This window comes from Hordeum vulgare, chromosome 5H (genome assembly GCF_904849725.1).
Source record: "Hordeum vulgare subsp. vulgare chromosome 5H, MorexV3_pseudomolecules_assembly, whole genome shotgun sequence".
NCBI classification, from domain to species: Eukaryota; Viridiplantae; Streptophyta; class Magnoliopsida; order Poales; family Poaceae; genus Hordeum; species Hordeum vulgare.
Genome location: NC_058522.1, coordinates 195,138,002 through 195,161,292, shown reverse-complemented (window position 1 = coordinate 195,161,292; position 23,291 = coordinate 195,138,002).

Sequence of the window (23,291 nt, the reverse complement as noted above, 5' to 3'; positions counted from 1 at the left end):
TAAAGAGAATAAACGAAGGTCGTCTTCTATGCCTTAGCCGTAGACTCTAAAGTATGCCATGCTGAGTACCGCACCTGATGTGTGCCTTAACTCAAAGTCTGTTGAGAGGTACAGAGAGTGATCCATGACTGAATCACTAGCAGAGGTCAAAATTTATCCTTAGTAACTGATGGACTAAGGAATTTTTATCGATTATGGAGGAGGTTAAAAGAGTTCGTCGTAAAGGGTTACGTCGATGCAAGCTTTGACACTAATCCGAATAACTATGAGTAGTGAAACAGATTCGTATAGTAGAGTAGATGTTTGGAGTATTTCCGAATAGCACATAGTAGCAGCATCTATAAGATGACATAAAGATTTGTAAAGAAACACACGGATCTGAAAGTTTCAGAACCGTTTACTGAAACCTCTCTCATGAGCAAGACGTGATCAGACCCCATAACTATATGGGTGTTGGATTCGTTGGAATCACATGGTGATGTGAACTAGATTATTGACTCTAGTGCAAGTGGGAGACTGTTGGAAATATGCCCTAGAGGCAATAATAAATTATTTATTATTATATTTCTTTGTTCATGATAATCGTTTATTATCCATGCTATAATTGTATTGATTGGAAACACAATACTTGTGTGGATACATAGACAAAACACTGTCCCTAGTAAGCCTCTAGTTGACTAGCTCGTTGTTCAAAGATGGCAAGGTTTCCTGGCCATAGGCAAGTGTTGTTACTTGATAACGGGATCACATCATTAGGAGAATCATGTGATGGACTAGACCCAAACTAATAGACGTAGCATGTTGATCTTGTCATTTTGTTGCTACTGTTTTCTGCGTGTCAAGTATTTGTTCCTATGACCATGAGATCATATAACTCACTGACACCGGAGGAATGCTTTTTGTGTATCAAACGTCGCAACGTAACTGGGTGACTATAGAGATGCTCTACAGGTATCTCCGAAGGTGTTAGTTGAGTTAGTATGGATCGAGACTGGGATTTGTCACTCCGTGTGACGGAGAGGTATCTCGGGGCCCACTCGGTAATAAAACATCACACACTAGCCTTGCAAGCAATGTGACTTAATGTAAGTTGCGAGATCTTGTATTACGGAACAAATAAAGAGACTTGCCGGTAAACGAGATTGAAATAGGTATGCGGATACTGACGATCGAATGTCGGGCAAGTAACATACCGAAGGACAAAGGGAATGACATACGGGATTATATGAATCCTTGGCACTGAGGTTCAAACGATAAGATCTTCGTAGAATATGTGGGATCCAATATGGGCATCCAGGTCCCGCTATTGGATATTGACCGAGAAGTCACTCGGGTCATGTCTGCATAGTTCTCGAACCCACAGGGTCTGCACACTTAAGGTTCGACGTTGTTTTATGCGTATTTGAGTTATATGGTTGGTTACCGAATGTTGTTCGGAGTCCCGGATGAGATCACGGACGCCACGAGGGTTTCCGGAATGGTCCGAAAATGAAGATTGATATATAGGATGACCTCATTTGATTACCGGAAGGTTTTCCGAGTTACCGGGAATGACGAATGGGTTCCGGGTGTTCACCGGGGGGGGCGACCCACCCCAGGGAAGCCCATAGGCCTTGGGGGTGGCGCAGTAGACCTTAGTGGGCTGGTGGGACAGCCCAAGAAGGCCCCATGCGCCAGAGGAAGAAAATCAAAGAGAAAAAAAAGGAGGAGGTGGGAAAGGGAAGAAGGACTCCACCTTCCAAACCAACTTGGATTCGGTTTGGAAGGGGAGACCTTCCCCCCTTGGCTCGGCCGACCCCCTTGGGGCCTCTTGATCCCCAAGGCAAGGCTCCTCCTCTTCCCCCTATATATATGGAGGTTTTAGGGCTGATTTGAGACAACTTTGCCACGACAGCCCGACCACATATCTCCACGGTTTTACCTCTAGATCGCGTTTCTGCGGAGCTCGGGCGGAGCCGTGCCGAGACGAGATCATCACCAACCTCCGGAGCACCGTCACGCTGCCGGAGAACTCTTCTACCTCTCCATATCTCTTGCTGGATCAAGAAGGCCGAGATCATCATCGAGCTGTACGTGTGCTGAACGCGGAGGTGCCGTCCGTTCGGCACTAGATCGTGGGACTGACAAGTAACGGTTCGCGGCGCGGATCGAGGGACATGAGGATGTTCCACTACATCAACCGCGTTCACTAACGCTTCTGTTGTACGGTCTACAAGGGTACGTAGATCGAACATCCCCTCTCGTAGATGGACATCACCATGATAGGTCTTCGTGCGCGTAGGAAATTTTTTGTTTCCCATGCGACGTTCCCCAACAATTCTCTGCGTAGGTTTGGTGAGAGTGATATTCTTTTTGACAAACCTGCTAGCCTATGCTTTGATGAATTTGACAACTTTCTTGCCAAACAACAGAGTTTCAACAATTATGTAGCAGACATTTGGAACAAAGTACTCGTATGCTTAGCCATTTAAGTGCTTGTGTAGACAGAAATGTCAATGATCTGAAGCTCCTGAGTAAACATGACTCTATGATTATTACTCAGGTACAACAAGTACTTAAAGCTCAGAATGACTTGCTCAATGAATTAAATGACAACTCTGTCAGAGTCATTACTAGAGGAGGCAAAATGACTCAGGAACCTTTGTATCCTGAAGGTCATCCTAAGAGAATTGATCAAGATTCTCACGGAATCAATGCTGATACACCCAGTCATCCTAAGGAGAAGAAGGAGGATGATAGAAACCTACATGCCAGTTCACCAGATACTATCACACCTGAAGAACCTAATGATATTTCTGCGTCTGATGCACAAACACAATCTGGTGATGAACATGAACCTGGTGACAATATGGACAGTGATGTTCATAATAATGCTCAACCTAGAAATGATGAGGATGTGGAGATTGAACCTACGGTTAATCCTGATAACCCACAACCTAAGAGATACGATAAGAATGACTTCACTGCTAGGAAGCATGGTAAAGAAAGGGAGCCATGGGTTCAAAGATCTATGCCCTTTCCTCCTAAGCCATCTAAGAAAAAGGATGATGAGGATTTTGAGCGCTTCGTTGAGATGATAAGACCCATCTTTCTGCAGATGCGGTTAACTGATATGCTCAAGATGTCTCCGTATGCCAAGTACATGAAAGATATCGTGACTAACAAACGGAAGATACCAGATCTTGAGATCTCCACCATGCTTGCCAATTACACTTTCAAAGGTGGAACTCCTAAGAAACTTGGTGATCCCGGAGTGCCCACTATACCTTGCTCCATTAAAGGAAACTACGTAAGAACTGCCTTATGTGACCTTGGAGCCGGTGTTAGTGTTATGCCGCTCTCTCTTTATCGTAGACTTGAGTTGGATAAGTTGACACCCACTGAAATTTCTCTTCAAATGGCCGACAAATCAACTGCTTTCCCTATCGGCATTTGCGAGGATGTGCCTGTTGTGGTTGCTAACACCACTATCTTAACAGACTTTGTTATCTTGGATATTCCCAAGGACGATGCCATGGCTGCCATCCTCGAAAGACCCTTTTTAAACACTGCAGGGGCTGTTATAGATTGCAACAAAGGCAATGTCACTTTCCATGTCAACGGTAATGAGCACACAGTGCACTTTCCGAAGAAACGATATCAAGTACATTGCATCAATCCTATCGAAAAGACTTCATCAATTCTTATTGGGAGCTTTGAATGCCCTATTCCTCGTGTCAAGATGAAGTATGATTTGCTTGTTGGGGAGATACATATCCCCATTGAGGTGACTTAGTGGCTATTCGAAAATTCTCCGTTCTCTCTTGCAATTCGAGAAGGTTTTGTCATGAGGACTTGATCAACCCAATTGACGGATTTCTTTCGATGACCATGAAATGGATGAATCAAAGAGTCACATATCTCTGTTTTGAGCTTTCATTTTTCTGTTGCTTAGAAGAAAAATGATAGAATTAGTTTAGATTTTCCTGTTTTCTGCTTTAGCATCGCGGAGAAAAATACCTCGAAAATAAAAGTTCTCCGATGGTCCTGAAAATTTAGTATAATTTTTTTTGGAATATTTGAAAAATATTGGGCCTGAGAGCTGTCCTGGGGCCCAGACCAGTGGGCCACAAGCCCTGCCACCGCCACCCCCTGGTGACGTCTGGCAAGCTTGTGGGGCCCACAGGGACCACCTCCACTCATTCCAGCTCCCAGCCTCTTTTTCCACCTCCAGAAAAAATTGTTTCGCAGTTCAAACCCGTGTTCTTGCTCATTTGGCTGTGATTTTTGATCTCCTTGCTCAAAGCACCATTCTCCGAACCGTTTTGGGGAAATTACTCCTTGGTAAGTGACTCCTCCATTGGTCCAATTAGTTTTTACTCTAGTGCTTTATCCTTCGCGTATTTTTGCTATCTTGGTGACCCTGTTCTTGAGCTAGAAATGTTGATTTTAGCTGGTCCCAAGTAGTTTTAGCGCGTGATATGGTCTCTAGGCACTAGTAGGAGTAGTTGCTACAAGGTGTGGTTGGTCTTCATTCACTTTTCTCTTGAACTTCAAAAATTTCAGCAAAAAGGAAATTATGTTCAGGAGGAAGTTTCATGGTGGTTCCTCAAGTAAGAAGGGTCCCCGTCTTTCTTTTCGGGAGCCCGAACCTTTTCAACTCAGGGACGCACCGGTACAACCATGTGAATGGCCTTCCGATGAGTTCATGTTCGAAGCAGGTTTCAAGGATGAGTTTGATACACTTGTCCGCAATGCCAGGTTAGAAGACTTCCTCTCAGATAAATGTGAACAGTATGCTATGCTCACTGCCTCTTTCGTGCGTAGATTTAAATTTTTTGTTGGCGGTGACTCATCCATACTGTTTGATCTGTACGATAAATCCTATGCCATGGATTTGGAGGATTTCAATAGAATTTGCAAGATACCCGATTGGGGTAGTATTAATGATCCTTCTAAGTCTTCGGTCAGAGACTTTGTCTCAAGTATAACTGTTAGAGAAACCAGAGATATCACGCAAGCCACCATAGGAAGCATTCATTTCCCTGCCTTGCACTACTTTGCCCTCTTCATAGGTAGGTGCATTAACGGCAAGGGTGCACATTGTCACTTATACGCTTCCGACCTTAGTATCCTTAAGAGCGCAGTAACAGATGACAAGAGCTTCAATATGGGAGCTATAATAGCAAGGAGGCTGAATAATAATGCCAGTGAGGGGGATTTCTTTGGTGGAGTTTATGCTACATGCTTAGCAAATTTTTTGGAGTATCCATCCGTTCAGAGGACCCTCATCTCTGTACAGCCTACCTTGATCGTGTCGCTCTAACACGCTACCAGTCCCTTGAGAGAGATCACGGATCCCTCCTATACCGCTTGATATTTAACCGGCTGTGTGTTTTCCATATTACCCTTCCTGCTCCTCCTTTCTTTGACTTTCAGGTCAAATTGAAGATACTACATAACCATAGGAGAGGCAGAGGAGTATGAGAGGGAGGCGACGGCTGCTCGACATCGTGAGGCAGCTATTCAGGCATTGGCTCCAGCACTCCCGTATAACACCCATTATGATTTTGGGTTTTGCGAGGACCATCCATGGAAGTAGACCCAACTAGGCCAAAAGCCTAAGCTTGGGGGAGTACGTGTTCTCACCGACCTTACATTCATGCTTATGCTTTCACTATGTTAGACGGTGTTTACACTTTGCCACTGTATTATCCATGCTAGTTTATTTTCGTTTTCTTGTTTTGTGTCCTTTTGAGAAAACCCAAAAAGATTTTTCTTTCTTCTTTTGCTTGTTGGGAGCTTTCCCGTGTAAATAGTTTTATTTTTCTTTGGGTCAAAGTAGAAGATATTTGTTACAATGTTTGGTGGTTCTTGCATGCATACTGTTTAGCTTTCAAAGAGCCATATTACCTTGTCTTCTGCTTTGTGTTTGCCTACAGATTCAGCTTAGTCCAATGCACGAGCACTCTTATTATTGGTCACATCGTTTGATCGTGCAAGTGAAAGGCAATAATGATGATATATGATGAAGTGACTGAGACTGAAAAGTTGGTATGAACTCAATCTATTTTGTTTTCGTAAATATGACTAGCTTGTCAACCCAGATTCAGCTTTGTTGTGAGAGAACCATGTTTGCAATGACAACTTAGAGATCATAGTTTCTGATGCCATGCTTAATTACCTGAGAGTTTATAATGGTTTGTCTTGAATGCCAACATAGATTTTGAGATGACTATGATGTAGTATGATAGGATGGTATTCTCCTTTGAATAATTCAAGTGCCTTGACTTGGTGCATGTTCATGCATGTAGTTGAAACAAAATCAACATAGCCTCTATGATGTTTGTGTTCATGGTGATTTATATCCTGTTCATGCTTGCATTCAATGTTAGTCACACTCATTGCATCTTGATGACTATTGTCGCTCTCTAGTTGGTCGCTTCCCAGTCTTTTGCTAGCCTTCACTTGTACTAAGCGTAATACTGCTTGTGTATCCACTTCCATAAACCCAAAAGTTTTTCCATGAGAGTCCACCATACCTACCTATTTGCGGTATCTACCTGCCGTTCCAAGTAAATTTGCATGTGCCACTCTCTAAACCTTCAAGAAATAATCTGTTTGCATGCCCAAACCGCTCATGTGGTGACAGGGGGATATTAGTATCTTCCATTCTAGAAGTGTTATCCTCGACATGTGTTTATTCACTGTCATTCACGAGAAAGGGGCCGGTAATTGGAATGCCCAGTTCCATGCTTAAATCAAAAACATAACTATAAAACAAGACTCCCCCCGGATTGATGTTAGTATCGATGGTACCCGAGGATTCGGCTAACCGTGGAGTGTGATTGATTGGTGGTGGGGGAGTTAAAACTTTACTTTTCTGTTTGGGAACCGCCTATAGCATGAGTAGCATGGAAGATATTGAGAACTCTTTGTCATTGTGTTGACAATGAAAGCATGCCACCCAAAATTATAATATCTGTTTTCAAAGCTTGAGCTCTGGCACCTCTGCAAATCGATACTTCCCTCTGCGAAGGGCCTGTCTATTTATTTTCCTCTCGAGTCATCCTCCTCTTATATAAGCACCAATTAGAGAGAACGTGTGTCATTTTTATGCTTTGCTTTTGATTGATATTGAGTATGACTATGACTGGATCTTCGTTGCTATGAATTACAATGTTTAGTCAGCCCTTGATCTTTCAAAGTGCTCTGCATTTATGTTTTGCGGTCTCAGAAAGAGCTAGCGAGATACCACCTATTCATATTGTTTCATGCTTGTTTTGATTGAAGTGTTGGTACTTGAAACTCATTATTAATTGCTCGTTAGCTGATTATGCCATTGATATTAGTTTACCGTGAGACCTTTGTGTCACTTGCTTACGTGGTTAACTTGTGATCTTGGTGAAATTCTGATTATGAGTTAGACATAGTTGTAACAACAAGATCAAACAAAGTTTGTCAAAGTTTTTCTTTCTCTCTCAGTTTGTCAAGTGAGTTGCCTGAGGACAAGCAAGGTTTTAAGCTTGGGGGAGTTGATACGTCTCCATCGTATCTACTTTTCCAAACTCTTTTGCTCTTGTTTTGGTCTCTAATTTGCATGATTTGACTGGAACTAACCTGGACTGACGCTGTTTTTAGCAGAATTGCCTTGGTGTTGTTTTTTGTGGAGAAATGAAAGTTCTCCAAACATCCTGAAAATTTACAGGGAATATTTTTGGACAATATGAAAAATATCTGCGCAAAGATCCACCTAAGGGGTTGGGCCAGTGGGCCACAAGCCTTGTAGCCGCCACCACCCCCCTCGTGGCGGTGGGCAAGCTTGTGAGGCCCACAAGGCTCTGCCGCCCCCAATCTCAGCTCTATAAGTTCACTTTCGTCCCAGAAAAATAAAGAGAGAAGATTTTGTCACGTTTGCGATACGGAGGCGCCCCCACAACCTGTTCTTCATCTGGAGGGCAGATCTGGAGTCCGTTTTGGGCTCCGAAGAGGGGAAATTGTCGCGATCGTCATCATCAACCTTCTTCCCTCTCCAATTCCATGAAGCTCTTCATCGTTCGTGAGTAATCTATTCGTAGGCTCGCTGGGCGGTGATGAGTAGGATGAGATCTATCATGTAATCGAGTTAGTTTTGACGGGGATTGATCCCTAGTATCCAATATGTTCCGAGATTGATGTTGCTACTACTTTGCCATGCTTAATGCTTGTCACTAGGGCCCGAGTGCCATCATTTCAGATGTGAAATTATTATGTTGTCACCAATATATGTGTGTTTTAGATCCGATCTTGCAAGTTGTAGTTACCTACTATGTGTTATGATCCGGCAACCCCGGAGTGACAATAACCGGAACCACTCACGGTGATGACCATAGTTTGAGGAGTTCATGTGTTCACCAAGTGCTAATGCGTTGGTCCAGTTCTTTATTAAAAGGAGAACCTCAATATCCCATAGTATCCTTTTGGACCCCGCTGCCACGGGAGGGATGGACAATAGATGTCATGCAAGTTCTTTTCCCTAAGCACGTATGACGACACACGGAATGCATGCCTAAGTCACATTGACGTACGGGAGCTAGCCACATATCTCTCCGTGTTATAACTGTTGCATGATGAATATCATCCAAACAAATCACCGACCCATTGCCTACGAGTTTGTCCTACTACAGCTGTTACTTGTCTTGCTCTGCTGCTGTTACTTGTTTTGCTCTACTGCTACTGTTGCTACTGTTTTTACTTGGTACTGCTGTCACTACTGCTGTTCCTTGCCACTCCTATTACTCGTTACACTGCTGCTACCTGCTACAATCTTGATTCGCTCGACGTTGACGGAAACGGACAATTTCCGTCAACGAGAAACTTGGCGCCATTGATACGACAGTTAGGAATAGTCTGCCGTCAACAGATTGTTTCTGACACCGTTGTTATCATACTACTTTGCTGTTACTACTTTGCTTGCAGATACTAATCTTTCAGGTGTGGTTGAATCTGACACATTCAGCTGCTAATACTTGAGAGTATCCTCTGACCTCCTATAGGCGATCAACAAATTTGGGTCAAATACTCTACCCTCAAAAACTATTGCGATCCCACGCGCTGGTGGGCCATCAACAACATTCTTGTAGTTTCGATTGCTGGAGAGTGCTAGCAACATTCTTCTGGTGCCGTTGCAAGGGAAGGTCTGCTGTCACAGAATCAACATTCGTCTAGCTATTGCCAGAGAGTGTGAGTCATTCACCTCGGCCATCACCTTCTCCCCCCCCCCCGCATTAAGTGAGGCTTGGTGGGAAGCCACCTCGATGGCCTCCTGGGAGGCTTGGGGAAGGGAGGTGAGAATGCGTTCCCACTCTCTGAGAGCTCGGCTGGCAGCGATTCTCCCTCGAGAGCTGATTCATTGGCGGATCTCGGATGGGGCTGTGATATGAAAAGATACATGCCGACCAATTAATATAGAAGTCGGTATAAATTCACTCAATAAAGTCATCGGATTTCATACCTTCAGGCCACGGGTTTGAACCTGGGGGCTCGGCGGGGAGCCATCTCGAACTCCCTGATGTCTTCGTCGGAATCCGGACAATTGTCAAGAGAAATGACCTTGCTTTTACATGGACTCTTCGAGGCCCTAGGAGAAAGGGCTTCTTTGGCCACCTCCTGCAAAGCTCTCTTCTTTGATTGGGAGGAGTCCATATCTCCCTCCTTTTCGACATCCTCCACCTCTCGGGTGGAGGAAACACACGTGTCCCCGGAGTTAGTGTTCGGGGGACACCTGGAACGGGGACCTTCACGAGTCTCCTTCTCCTTCTTCTTCGGCTTCGGCATCGTATACAGCATCAGAACCAACATTGCAGTCAACAAGTCTCACCTAGGCCCTTCACGTAGAGGGGCTGGTTCGTTGATGTTCTTAGCCTTGGCCAACAACTCTTGTTGAAAAAATTTGGGGAGAGGTGACATCTCCAAAAGTAAAAAGGAACTTTGGACAAAAAAGATACTCGGACATACCAAGACTGGAGGTGTCTTGTCGTCCAAACCTTTGTCTTAATCCTCTGCAGTACATACTTGTAGGGGCTTGAACAAAGTCCGCCATATGTCCTCGTGGGTCGTTCGGAAGAACTCCTTTATGAACTTGGGGCATCGGGTTTGTAGACCCATATCGGATTGACCCGATGCTGGCACGGTAGGATGCGCCGATTAAGAGCGACTTAGATCACATCGGTCAGTTGGATGTCTGTCTCCGCCATCTGTTTGAGGCATCTTTGCATCTTCTTCACATCCCTAGGCGACCCCCATTCCATGCCTTTCTGGACACAGGAGGTTAGCCTCATTAGAGGGCCGGACTTGAAATCGGCGGGCGCTGCCAAGTTCTCCTCCCGTGGTTCAGTTACACAGAACCACTCCTTCTGCCAGCCCTTGATAGTGTCTATCAAGGTGCCCTTTGTCCATACTACTTTGCAAAGCTTGCTTACCACTGCCCCGCCACAATCGGCATGCTGGTTGGTCACCGATTTCGGCTTCATGTTGAGCGTCTTGAGCCAGGGCCCGAAATGCGGATGGAGATATAGATATTTGTAAAGTACATACGGATCTGAATGTCGTATATTCGTTGACTAAACCTCTTCCACGAGGGAAACATGATCAGCACCAGAACTCTACGGGTGTTCGATACATCACAATGTAACTAGATTATTGACTCTAGTGCAAGTGGGAGACTATTGGAAATATGCCCTAGAGGCAATAATAAAGTGGTTATTATTATATTTCCCAGTTCATGATAATTGTCTATTATTCATGCTACAATTGTATTATCCTTAAACCCTAATACATGTGTGAATACATAGACCACGACATGTCCCTAGTGAGACTCTAGTTGGCTAGCTCGTTGATCAATATATGATCATGGTTTCTTGATCATGGACATTGGATGTCATTGATAACGGGATCACATAATTAGGAGAATGATGTGATTGACAAGACCCAATCCTAAGCATAGCACAAGATCGTGTAGTTCGTCTGCTGGACCTATTATAATGTCAAGTATCATTTCCTTAGACCATGAGATTGTGGAACTCCTGGATACCGTAGGAGTGATTTAGGTGTAACAAATGTCATAACATAACTGGATGATTATAAAGGTGCACTACAGGTATCTCCGAAAGTGTATGTTGAGTTGGTACGAATCGAGACTCATACATAGGAAGGTATCTCCGAAAGTGTATGTTGAGTTGGTACGAATTGAGTTGGTACGAAATGGTCCGGAGGTAAAGATTCATACATAGGAAGTGGAGACTTGATTGCTGGAAATCGGCGATCATCGGTATTGTACCGGGACAACTGGAAGGGTTCCGGGGGTCCACCGGGAGGGGCCACCAGCCCCAAAGGGCCACGTGGGCCAAAAGTTGATGGGAACCAGCCCCTAGATGGGCTAGTGCGCCACCCACCAAGTCCCAAGGCGCCTAGGGCAGCAAACCCTAGGGCATGGTGGTTGCCTTGCGTGGCAAGCCAGCCCTAGGGCGCCGCCCCTCCTCCTCTTGGCCGCCGCACCACCTAGGGGAAACCGTAGGGTGGTCGTCCCCCTCTCCCTCCCTCCTATATATAGATAGGGTTTTGGGAGGTCTCCACACACCTTTCACACCTCCCCAAGGCGCAGCCCTACCTCTCCCTCTTCTCCTCCTCTGTAGCGCTTGGCGAAGCCCTGCCAGAGTACCACACAACTCCACCGTCACCACGCTATCATGCTGCCGGAGCTCTGGCTCAACTTCTCCTCTCTCCTTGCTAGATCAAGGTGAAGGAGATGTCACCGGGCTACATGTGAGTTTAACGCGGAGGCGTTGTTGTTCGACGCTTAGATCGGAATCTTCCGCGATCTGAATCGCTACGAGTACGACTCCATCAACCGCATTCATAGTAATGCTTTCGCTTAGCGATCTTGAAAGGTACAAAGATGCTCTACCCCTTGCTCGTTGCTAGCATATCCTAGATAGATCTTGGTGTGACGTAGGAATTTTTTTGAATTACTACTATGTTCCCCAACAGTGGTATCTGAGAGAGGTTCTATGCATAGACTCTATGCACGAGTAGAATACAAAACTTGTGGGCGATGATTTTGTCAATTGCTTGCCGTTACTATTCCAATATTTTTTCGGCGGTGTTCTGGGAGGAAGCAGCCCGGACCGACTTTACCCGTACGCTTATGTGAGATTGGTTCCACGGCCTGACATGCACTTGTTGCATAAGGTAGATAGCGGGTGTCTGTCTCTCCCACTTTAGTCGAATAGGATTCTATGAAAAGGGTCTTTATGAAGGGTAAATAGCATTGGCGTATCAACATTGTGGCTGTCACGTAGGTAAGAAGCATTCTTGCTAGAAACCCAAATCAGGCATGTAAAACTTGCAACAATAATTAGAGGACGTCTAACTTGTTTTTGCAGGGTATGTCTTGTGTTGTGATATGGCCAAAAGGATGTGATGTTATATATGTGATGTATGAGATTGATCATGTTCTTGTAATAGGATTCACGACTTGCATGTCGATGAGTATGACAACCGGCAGGAGCCATAGGAGTTGTCTTAATTTATTGTATGAGATGCAACGTCGTGTGATTACTTTACTTTATTGCTAACCGTTAGCTATAGTAGTAGAAGTAATAGTTGGCGAGACGACTTCGCGAAGAAAGAATGATGGAGATCATGATGATGGAGATCATGGTGTCATGCCGATGACACTCATGATCATGACGTGCCCCGAAGATGGAGATCAAAGGAGCAAGATGATATTGGCCATATCATGTCACTATATAATTTGCATGTATTGTTTATCATGTTTTTCATCTTATTTCTTAGAGCGACGGTAGCAAAGATAAGATGATCCCTCATTAAATTTCGAGATAAGTATTCCCCTAAGTGTGCACCGTTGTGAAGGATCGTTGTTTCGAAGCACCACGTGATGATCGGGTGTGATAGATTCTAACGTTCGCATACAACGGGTATAAGCCCGATTTACACACGCATGCTGGAATTACTACAACGTTCCCCAACAGTAATGTGCATGCTGGAATTGGGAGGGAAGTCATGGAAATCCAATTAATAGTAGAACACAAGGCCCCTGACGAAAGGATGGAGGGGAAAACCAGGGCCCCGGAAGAAATGAGGAATGAACACTACTCGCTTACCCGACCTTGGTGTAGGAATCACCTAGCGTGCCTTCGCCGCCCAGTGAGCAATATTAGGGGAAAGATGCCCACAATTCTTTAGCTCCCAGATGATAGCATTGGAGACGGTTGACACCGCCCACTTACATTGAGAGTAGTCCGTGGCGCGAGGACGACAACGGTAAAGGAAAAATGGAAGGGCATTGGATTTGGGCGCTCGAGCTTGGAAGAAGCAAGAGTGAAGCTGTGACAGCCCGATGCCGACGTTCCAGAAGATTCCCCTTCTATTCCGTTTTCGTCGTGTGGGTATTTTCATTTGTCGCATCATCATTGCATCATGCGCATCATCTGCATTGCATCGACATCTCCGTTGCCGCCAGTTTTCAAAACTTGCATCCGTTGTTAGTTGCCGGTTCTCGTCGTTGTCCGTTCTGAGCCCGACCGCACTAGCACGCGCCCGCGGCATCGTCGAAACCCTGTTTTAAAAGTGCGTTTAAAACTTTCTCTGATCGGTGTGTAACTTGGCACGCGGTCGTAATTAGTTATAGCCAGGCCGCCTGTGGAATTTGTCGCGATCGGAGACCGTCTGGTACCCGAACGGTCGACCGTAGCGGCACCGTATTCGGTCTACCGTCGGACATTTGTCGGTGTTTTAAAATACGTTGCCACATCGCCCATTTTCCCTCTCATCCCTGCCTAGCCCCTCTACACAGTGCACCGGTCCTGCGCGCAACCCAGTCCGAAAACCTCCCGAAACCCGAACCGGGTGCTCGTGACCGTTGGATCCAGATCAACCCGGTTTTACCCCAAAACATCATCGGTTTGTCAATTGGTCTTCCTAACCTATTTTTTTACCGTCCGATCTAAATTCTAGGAGGGCTGTATTAGACCTCATATAGACCCTAGACTATAAAAATAGATCCAACCCTAAATTCTAGGAGAGCTGTCCCATCAGCGCCGCCGCCGCACACCACCTGGGCTCCTTCCTCGTTTTCCTCCTCCCATTCAGGCACAGATCCAGTACCTAGCCCCACCTAATTTTCCCAGCTAGGAGCTAGCACGAGAGAAACTGCAGCCGCCACCCTTCCCTCGATCTGCGACCAGCCGCCAGATCCGCTCGAAGCCGAGCCGCGAGTGCCGCGTCCCCGATCCGCCCATGTCCTTCCTGTTTCCCCTGCCGACCGTCGCCTCGAGAGCGCTGCCGCCTTCCCTCGATCTGGATGATTTTGGCAGATTGTAGTCATTTCTTCTTTTGCCCGTAGTTTTTAAACCGTAGCTCCGATTTGATCGTGTCCTACATGAAACTTTCTTAGAATCTCGTGTAGTTTCATTTTCTCTTGTTGTTTGTATGTTTAGAAGTGCTCGTGACCGCCGTTGCACACATATTGCATTCATGCCATCATATCTTGCGGTGCTTGTAACTTTTGATCCGTAGCTCCGTTGGAGATGTTCTTTATGTGTAGATTGCTTGAAATGACGCGTAGAATCACGTGAAACTATTTGTTTTGCTGTTTAACAACCAATTAAATGTGTTAGTTCAGATCTGGACAGAATTGTAAATTAACATGTGAGGTCGTCTCGGAGGTGCTATATGTCATTTCTGACCTCATTTAAAATGCCTAGATAGGTAGTTTAATTTCCGCTTCACCTCTTGCCATGTTTAACCACATTTAATATTGCCGTGTATCTAAATGGGATAGAACTAAATAAATAAACGTGGAGTTTCGTCAATATGCAACTCGTTGCATATTGAACTTCACTTAATGTGTAGTGTCTGATTGTGTGGTTTGTCATGTCGTGTCTTGCATGTATTCAGCTGCTCATGCATCATTTGTGTTGTGCATCGTGTGGTGTATATCGTGTGTTGATTTGTGTTTTCGGTTTGCTTCGTTTCGATAGAGTTTCGCAAGCGTGTCGGATTGTGAGGACCCGTTCGACTACGTCGGTTCATCCGCTTCACGAAGGCATTCTTCTTCCAAGTGGGATCTCAGGCAAGACGACCATTTCCCTAGATACCATTACTATCATTGCCATGCTAGTTATTTCAATGCTATCGATCATGTCTCGTTGCCTATCACATGTTAAATATCAGCCTCTCAACAATGCCATGATAACCTTCAACTATACAACCTAGCAAACCATTGTTTGGCTATGTTACTGCTTGCTTAACCATGTTGTTAGCTTTGCTAGTTGCAGGTGTAGATGCTTCCATGTGATAACATGGGTTCCTTGTCTTATCACCATATATTATTGCTATTTAATTTAAAGGACCTATATACTTGGTAAAAGGTGGAAGGATCGGCCTTTCTAGCCTGGTGTTTTGTTCCACCTTTGCCCCCATAGTTTTCGGCTACCGGTGTTATGTTCCATAAACGAGCGCTCCTAACACGATCGGGGTTGTTATGGGGACCCCCTTGATAATTTGTTTTAGATTAAAGCTAGTCTGGCAAGGCCCAACTTTGGTACTACATTTGCCTAATCACTAATGAACTACATAGGGAGTAATTAACCCGAGGATAATTTAATCAACCCTGGGCCAGTGCTCCTCATGAGTGTTGGTCCAAATTGGCAGACTACGGGGCCACCGCGGGGCAACACGAGGTTTGGTTTCTCCTAGAGTGACCCATCCGTCGTGTCCTGAGAACGAGGTACGCGACTCCTATCGGGATCGTCGACACGTCGGGCGGCCTTGCTGGATTAGTTTTACCTTTGACGGAATATCTTGTGCATCGGGATTCTGGTGATGCTTTGGGTAATCTCAGAGTTGAGGTTTTCCACTAGGGAATCTGACGAGATCGCGAGCTTCGTGATTGAGGATTTCTGTGCGGCTTGTGGTAATTTGTGATGGACTAGTTGGAGCACCCCTGCAGGGTTAAATCTTTTAGGAAAGCCGTGCCCGCGGTTATGTGGCAACGTGGAAACTTTGTTTAACACTGGTTCTAGATAACTTGAAGTTAACTTAATTAAAATATGCCAACTGTGTGCGTAACCGTGACTGTCTCTTTCGTGAGTTCTTTCTCCGATCGAGGACACGGTGGGGTTATGTCTGACGTAGGTAGGTGTTCAGGATCATTCACTTGATCATCAGTAGCTCACGTCTGTTATGCGTAGATCTTCCCCTCTTATTTCTTGTACTCGTAAGTTTAGCCACCAAATATATGCTTACTCGCTGCTGCAACCTCACCACTTAACCATGCCTCACCCATTAAGCTTTGCTAGTCTTGATACCTTTGGAAATGAGATTGCTGAGTCCCCTATGACTCACAGATTACTACAACACCAGTTGCAGGTACAGGTAAAGGTTACTTGACGCGAGCGCGTTGATTGTTCATTTGGAGTTGCTTCTTCTTCTTCTTCTTCTTCATCATCGATCTAGGATGGGTTCCAGGACGGCAGCCTGGGATAGCAAGGATGGACGTCGTTCTTCTTTTGTCGTTTGTTTTCGTCTGTAGTCGGACCCTTCTCTTACTCTTGATGGTTATGTAATGTACTGAAGTGACTCTGATGTAGCTTGTGGCGAGTGTAAGCCAACTCTCTATGTATATCTCTTCTTTTCAGTACATGTACTTGTAATGATATCCATTCTTGCGACACGACGAGATGCGCTTCTATCCCTGACGAGGCCTTCGTGCCAAATTGAGGATAGGGTCGCATCTTGGGCGTGACAGAAGCCGATGATGCAGGTGGTACCATTTGTGGATATTTGTTCCTTTTTATAAGAGACGGTAATGCCAAGGGTCTCTCTTACTGATTCGGTTGCTCCGCCACCCCTTGAAAATTGTCGGGCCATTGTGCGCGTAGGTAAGCATATGCAGTTATTCGTATCCTAGTAAATGTGAAAGCACGATCTTCTCGAGAGAACTTGCCCTTAAAGCATGGCCTCAAGACGTTGTTCGAGACGACCTTCGTCAGAAAAGCCTGCCAATTGAGGGACTATTCACACATGGGCTTTTGAATGCCTTTGCGGAAAAAAGATACCAGTTTTAAAGACATGCAGGTTACTAAAGTAGTCAAACCAGAGTTAGTCGAGCATGAGTGGAACTCACCTTGCAAGACGATTACTATCAATATGTGGGGCAGCCAAAGACTGAACACACTAGCATTCAAGGCTAGTTCAGGGGCTACTGAGGGAGTCCAGGGTTCTGGGGTCCTCGAGCGGTCGGTTAGCCAATGCCAGGTTGGCCAATTGGGTCGTAATATTGAAGATCGGACCTTATGAAGACCTCTACTCTGGAAGGAATGTTTTGAAGATTGGCATGTACTTCAAGCTTAGAAGGACTAGGTCGACTCGTTTATACCCGACTATAGTCGGTAACTTGTAAAACCTAGGGTCCCTAGTGTCTATATAAACTAGAGACCCCTATCCGTGTAGACGAGGCTGAATCATCTAGGGTTTAGCATATACGATCTCGAGGTATATCTACTCTGTAATCATCTTCATCAATACAATCAAGTAGCACGTAGGGTGTTATCTCCATAGGAGGGCCCGAACCTAGGTAAACCGCTATCTCGCCCTGCTTCCTACAACCCATCGATCAAAGATCCACAGTTCGGGACCCTCTACCCGAGATCTGTCTGTTTTAACACCAAGATTCTCCAAGTCCTAAGAATAACATGAACAACACTGTAGGATGGTTCTAGACAAGTTTGAGAGCACCAGCTTTATGCCAAATTCAACAAGTGTGAATTCTGGCCGCATGAAGTTGGATTATTGGGTCATGTGATGACAACAGAAGGATTGTCAGCTGATCCTACCAAGATTGAAGTTGTGATGAAGTGGGAATCTTCGACCAATGTTAAGGAAGTCACAAGCTTCCTTGGACTCGCGGGATATTACCCCAAGTTCATCGAAGGGTTCTCAACCATCGCCCGACCAATGAAGAAGGACTAGAAGTTCAAATGGACACCAAAGTGTGAATAGTGCTTCTAGGAGCTCAAGAAGAGATTGACAACGGCCCCAGTTTTGGCCACCCCCAATATTCACAGAGAATTTGTGATATATTGTGACGCATCAAGGACCGGGCTTGGTGGTGTTCTAATGCAAGAAGGTAGATTCGTAGCATGTCTCTCCAGACTGCTACGGCCTCATGAAGAGAACGACGCCACTCATGATCTCGAGCTGACAGGAGTAGTTCATGCCTTAAAGACATGGAGACATTACCTTGTGGGTAAGCGATATGAGATACACACACACCACGAGTGTTTAAAATATATTTTCACTCAAAAGGAATTGAACATGAGGCAATGAAGATGGTTGGAGTTGATCAAGAATTACGACCTTAGCGTTCAATACCACCCCAGAAAGGCCAATGTGGTAGCTGATGCCTTGAGCAGAAAGGCTTGTTCCTTGAATCCTATGGTTAAAGAAAGGCTACCTTCCTTGTTTGAGGAGCTGGAAAGCTTCGGATTGGAACTAGCCGCACCAGGATTTTTGGACAACTTCAAAGCAAAGCCTACGTTGATAGATGATATCAAGGAAGCTCAGAAGGGAGACGAGAGCATTGAAGGCATCAAGACGAAGATCGAGAAAGGCAAAGCCCCTGGTTTCTCAGTGGATGAACAAGGAGTTGTATGGTTTGGAAATCGCATTTGTGTGGCCAACAAATTTGAACTCAAGAACCTGATCTTGCAACAAGCCCACGACACTCCATACTCCATCCATCCTGGAGGAACCAAGGTGTATCAAGACCTCAAGGCAAGGTTCTGGTGGCCTGGCATGAAGAGGGAAAGAGCTTACTATGTCGCTAAGTGTGACATATGCGAGAGGGTCAAAGTTGAGCATCAGCGACCTGCTGGACTGTTACATCCCCTCAAGGTGCCAGAGTGGAAGTTGGACAAATTCGGGATGGACTTCATCACCGGACTGCCCAAATCAAGCAATGGACATGATTCCATTTGGGTCATTGTCGATCACCTAACCAAGGTATCCCACTTCATCCCCATCAAGACGACCTACACTGGTAACCAGCTGGCCAAGTTCTACATCAACTGGATTGTGATTCTCTATGGAGTTCCTAAGGAGATCGTATCAGACCGAGGGACCCGGTTTACCTCTAGGTTTGGAACTGGTTCCAAGAATCCTTGGGAACCAAGCTCTCCTTCAGCACCACTTTTCACCCCCAGACAGGAGGACAGACGAAATGAGTGAATCACATACTCAAAGACATGCTCCGCGCTTGTGTTTTGGCATATGGGCCCAAGTGGGAAGATTGTTTGCCCTTTACCGAGTTCTCCTACAACAACATCTACCAGTCCAGTCTAAACATTGGACCATTTGAGGTGTTGTATGTACGCAAGTGTCGCACTCCCCTCAAGTGGTCAGAAACCGGAGAAGGGATGCTCTTTGGGATAGACATTCTCCACGAAGCTAAGGAGCAAGTTCAACTTGTCAGGGAACGCCTAAAGACTGCTAAGTCAAGATAGAAGAGCTATGCCGACTCAAGCCGCCGAGACACGAGTTTCCGTCTTGGAACTATGTCCATGTCCAAGTCACGCTTCTTAGGGGAACGAAGCACTTCCACATGAAGGGAAAGCTCGCACCAAGATACATCGTCCTCTTCAAGATCTCCAACACATGAGGAGAAGTTGCTTACCAGCTAGAGCTACCTTCCAAGCTTTCGGATGTGCACAACGTGTTCCATGTGTCACAACTCCGGAAGTGCCTCCAAGTTCCCAACCATATGGACCTCTACAAGGACATCGATCATCAAGCCATCAACCTCCAGACAGACCTCACCTATCGGGAGAGACCAATCCCCATTTTGGATGAAGCCGAAGCAGAAGCAGAAGCAACATGGGAGCATGAAGACTACCTAAGATCCGAAGTCCCTTATGTTTTTAGCGCTTAGCCTAGGAATCTCGGGGACGAGATTCTTGTAAGGGGGGTAGGTCTGTCACACCCAATGTTTGTCCACTTTGCCACTCTATGTTTTTGCAAAAAAATGGAACCAATTAGATTTTTTTTGAGTGCTTGTGATGATTGTTTTGATTTCAACATGCTTGTGTGATTGATTGTGCTCTAAGTCACCAAAGTTATTCTTCTCTCCAAAATTTCCCCTCCTTGATCCAAACCTTTGCCCAATGACCATGGCATGTGTATACAAACATAAACTACTTTTATAAAAATGTTATCTCAACAAAAGGGCATTTATTTATTTTAAAGTTTTAAAACCACTGAATTGGGATTTGCACTAATAATCCTTAATTTAAAAGGGATGCTTTACCCCAAAGATTTTATTTGGATCCTATTATCAAAAATACTTCCCAAAACCACTAAATAAATATATTAATAGTTATTTCCCTATTTTATCTAAACACCTTTTTCTAAGGCGAGAAATGATATTTTGCAGGAAAAAATATTTTCTTGCTTTAAACATATTTGAGAAAATTTAGGAAAACTCAGAGGACATATATTTTCCATAAAAATGAGTTTCAACACATGGTCATGTTCAAAATATTGGACAAAACCCCTCAAAACCCTTTCTGCATATTTCAAGCTTTTGAAATATTTCCAAAGGAAATATTCTCAATAAATTCCAGGAAATTTCTAACAAGTCACCCATGGTATATGTGGTGACCCTCCAAAGTTTCATCTCAATCCAAGTTGATTTGGTTCACCTAGGAACACAAACCCCTCCCTATCCATAGCCAAACTTGAGCAACTGTACATTGCCAAGTTAATCCAATTGATCCCAAATTTTGTAGACGTGACCTAGACCCCAAATACGGATGCTACACCAAGTTGTGCATTTGTGAGAGATGATTTGGTCACCAAACTTAACAGGAATCTAATTCTGCCTATTTTTGGATATTTTCATGTTTTCATTGCCAACTTTCCTCAAATGAGATGAAACTTGGTGAACACACTTGGTTTCTACCATAATGCAATCCTGTTAACTTTCACAACAATTGGGTAAAGGTAGCTTGCACAAGCAATCATCAAACACCTTCTCGTAGTTTGGTAAAGTTGGTGCTTTAACCACCTTTTCTCATCTCCTTCACTTCTACCACACCTTCTTCTAGTGATGCTTTACACCCCAGTAACTTTCCCACGACCATAGATCAATTATTGGTGGGGTAAAAACCCCAATTTCCCTCGTAGACAGCAGATTCTCACCTCTCTCTCTCCACTCCTCTTTCTCTCTATGTAATTGCCTCCGGATTGTCCCTGGTACTTTTCCCTTTGTTTACTCCCCACAGCTTTTGGGAAGAGGTGGCCACGCCAGAGCGCATTAGCAATCAATGATGCCGGCCAAAATCAGGCTCTGGAGCTTGCCTTAGAGAACGCGAGGTTTGACGTCGCTCTCCTGCCCATTATCTACCACCTCGAGCCCTCCCCTCACATCAGTCGAGGCACATCGATGTCCGGGGCATGCAAGACCCCTGTCCCCCTCTCCTATCTCTCCCAACAGCCATCCCCGTTGCGCCCAAGCACGACCAAATTCGGCCAACAACGAGTCTCGTGCATGCAGGCTACCCCGCTCCTCATCTTCTCTCCCCGCCCCCTCGACTGACTGCAGGAACACCCCAGACTCGCCCCAGCTCACCCCCATGCCCCTGGCCTCGACCCCAAGCTCGCGAGCACACCAAGCTTTGGTGCACCACAACCACTCCTATATAAAGGCCCCGTGCCTCTCTCTCCTTTCCCTCCGCTCTCACTAGACCCCAATCGTCCCCTTGCACCAGTCCCTCTCCACTTCCCCCTCTTTGTGCTCGGAATCGAGCTCGACGCGTCGCTTTGGGCCGCCGATGATTATCTCGGTGAGGTGCTACTCCGTCCTATCTCTGCCTCCCTCTAGAACCACATCTTGATGTTGGTGCATCCCCCTCTCTTTCCACGTCTTTTGCTGCAGGAATCCACTACAGCGACCCCCTCCCGAAGCTCCTCCGTCGCGGGTGATCGTCACCAGCAAGCCAGGGCACCTCCGGCCTCCCTTCAACCTCTACCTGAACGGCAGGTCCTTCATGGATCCATTCCCGCTGCTAGATTATCTCGCCGTCACCAAAATCGTTGCCAGTGAGCTTTCCCTCTCCCGTGACGTGAGGTAGAAGAGGACTGTGCGGTGGGACCTCCAAGTCAGCCTCTCCCCGCTCTCTCTCTCTTGCTCGCAGTCAGGACCCGCATGTAGGTTTAAATTAAACATGTCGCGTGCGCCCTGGCCCACCTAGGCTGATTCCCTGGGCCGACCCAGTTGATAGCGTCTCTGGCCCCACTCTGAGGCCACCCTCCTTTTTTTCCAAATTCTTTCTGTTTTGCAAAAATTCCACAGTAGCCAAACTCCATCCAAATCCATTTATTCCTTCACCTAACAACTTGTAATAATGTGTATTATTTAATAATATCACTTGTGTAATTTTTACAAAACTTTTATGAATTGTTTTATTTTAAAACCTAGTTTTAAACATTTTAACCTTCAGTTAAAATGTTTTCCACAACTTTTTACACTTCAAAAATAAAACCTAGCTATTTTACAATACCTGCAATCACCCTAGTATTTTACAAAAATTGGGTGACATTTTACTGAGCAATTGTTTTCCTATTTTTGTGGTGTTCTTATTTTTCCTGTTAATATTACGAAGATAGATTGCATTGCTCACGAAGGACTTGGACGAGATGATTTTGAAGATCGTGGAGGCGTTATTGAGCAAGGCAAGCAGCCCTTTCACCATTCTAAGAAACCATTTATTTGCATGACATATATCACTATATTTCATTGCATTTGATTCATGATGAGTCGATGACCACCTTGGTGGGTTGTCTCTATGAAATCCCTCGCTGATACTTTCACATGAGCGTGAACCTACCACCTATGAGGGTTGTGAGGGTGGGAGGTAGCTAGGATGCTAGTAGTTGCTACACAAATGGGTTGGATCTATGCATGCTGACCATGAAAGAAATGATGTCGAAGGCTTTTCGAAAACCCCGTCGGGCGACGCTGATGCCCGAGGGAGATAGTGATCTGATGGGTGACTACTTGGGAAAGAAGTGGGTCACCGAGAAAAGTTTTTTTTGTGTGGTTTCGAAAAAGGATTGGTGTAAGTTGCGGTCCTTACTCCAACCTTACATTTGCGACCATAATACCCCTTATGGGATGGGGCTTTGTTGATTACCTTGGACGATGCTAGCAGAGAGCCCACATTACTAGTGGCGAGAGTGGCGTGGTCACTCTT